The sequence below is a fragment of the Mastomys coucha genome, unplaced genomic scaffold (assembly GCF_008632895.1).
Source record: "Mastomys coucha isolate ucsf_1 unplaced genomic scaffold, UCSF_Mcou_1 pScaffold15, whole genome shotgun sequence".
NCBI lineage: Eukaryota > Metazoa > Chordata > Mammalia > Rodentia > Muridae > Mastomys > Mastomys coucha.
In genome coordinates, this window is record NW_022196897.1 from 78,101,272 (window position 1) to 78,103,432 (window position 2,161).

Consider the following 2,161-nt stretch of genomic DNA (forward strand, 5'->3'; position numbering starts at 1 on the left):
AGATTTTTTTGCATGGGCTCTGGAACTAGAGTTTAAGTTTTTAGGTTTACACGGCAAGTGCTTTTATCCACTGAGCCATCTTACTGACATTTGTGTGTGTGTGTATTTGAGACAGAGTCTTGCTGTGTAGCTCAGGTTGGCCCCAAACTCAGGATTCTTATGCCTTAGCCTCTTAAGCAACTGGGATTACAGATAGGCACCATAATGCCCAGTTTAATTTTCTTTTCAAAATATCATTGAATCTTTAAAGGTGCACGATTGTAGGTATCATTTTAAAGACATTTATTTTTTATATGTGTGAGTATTTTGATTACACGTGTGTATGTCTATTCACCCACGTGAGTGCCTGGTGCCCAAGGTCAGAAGAGAGCATCAGATCTCCTAGAACTGGAATCATGATGGTTGTAAGCAATCATGTGGGTGCTGGGAATTGAACCAAGGTCCTCAGCAAGAGTAAAAAAATGCACTTAGCCATTAGAAAGCCATCTTCTAGGCCTTGTAGGTATTATTTATTCATTCATTCATTCATTCATTCATTCACTCTACATCCTGATTGCTGCCCACTCCCTCCATGTAGGTATTATTTTTAAAGGAGTTTTAAATATTTTTAAAAAGATATCATTTTAAAATGAATGACACATTCATTCATGTCCCAAGAAGACACTGAGTTTCTCTTGTGTGCTAAGTGTTCTTCTCTACCTTGTGGATAGATAGTGAAGAAAAAAAAAAGGGCATGTTTCCACTCTCATGCTCTAGTATGAGGGACTCACCATGAACAGATGGTCAGATGTACATAGCATATGTCCTAGGTATATATGTATATATACATACATACATACATATTCATGTTTCTGACATAAACCATGCATATATGTTTCTAAACAGGGTTTTTCTATGTAGACCAGGCTGGCCTCAAACTCAGAGAGTCACCTGCCTCTGCCTCCTGAGTGCTGAGATTAAAGGCGTGCACCACCACACCCAGCTTGTCATATAATACAGACAAAGGGCAAGTCAGGAGTGAGGGGCCATTGGCAACCTGAGTGGCAGGATATTGCTCAGGAAAAGGAAGAGAAGCGTAAAGGCAGGATGGAGGACTGTGCTTTCATCCAGGTACAGCTAGAAGGCCCGTACAGGGAGGTCAGGATGGGGATGAGCAGAGAGAGAAGGCAGCTGAGTAAGGCAGCAAAGGCTGAGTTGGATGAGGCTCTGCTAAGGACTTGCTTTTGACTCTGGGCCGACAGGAGCTTTTGGACGGTCTGAGTCAGAGCCTGGCTCGATGCAGCTGATGTATGAGATCTTGTACTCTGAAGAAGGGGCAGAGCTTAGCAGATAGTTCAGACCCACTGCCCGTCTGTGGGAAGCTAGATTCGAACAAAGAAACTGGTATTGACTTTATGTTAGGGGCAGGAAACAGTGTCCAGCGTGTCTGTGGGACCTGGTGAGGTTCAGGTGAGGCCTAGAATGAGGGTCATGTGGTGTACTGTGCCAGGCAGGGGTGGCTCTGACTTCACAGCCCTAGTCTATGCATAGCTCTTGGCCTGACGGCTTGGAAGCTCAGACGTTTCCTGTGTTCATCTGTCCTAACCTGTGGGGCAAAGTATGGTTACGTCATCTGTCTTGTGTCTATTCTGTTTTGACAACACAGACAGCACAGCTGTCTTGGCCTGGGAATTGACCTCGGGAGATTGGGGAGAGGGAATGGAGATACAGAAATAATTTATTAGGGCTGCTGTAAGCAAATACCAGAGACTGAGTGGCTTCTAAACACAGAAGTTTATTTCTGGAGCCAACACATCCAAGATAAGAACCCAATCCGTTTGAAGGTCTGTTTTCTGACTCATGGATGATTAATTTTTTATGGAGCCTGTAAGGGGGAGGGGGTTCCCCTCAGATCTCAAAAATCCCTCAAACTCACAAGACAGAGTGGGGACAAGCCCCACTCCTAACAGCTTCCCTAGCACTATCATGGCCTCATCTCATTCAGAGGGTCAGCTCTCAATACCACCTTGAAGATTCTGTACCTAATTCTTTGCAGAGGGGTATGCTTTTTGAGACAGGGTCTTATCAGCTGGGGCTGGCCTAGAACTTGCTATGTAGCAGAAGATGAGCTCCCGAGCCTCCTGCCTCTGCCTCTCAGGTTATGAGAGTATGGATTTTGGCA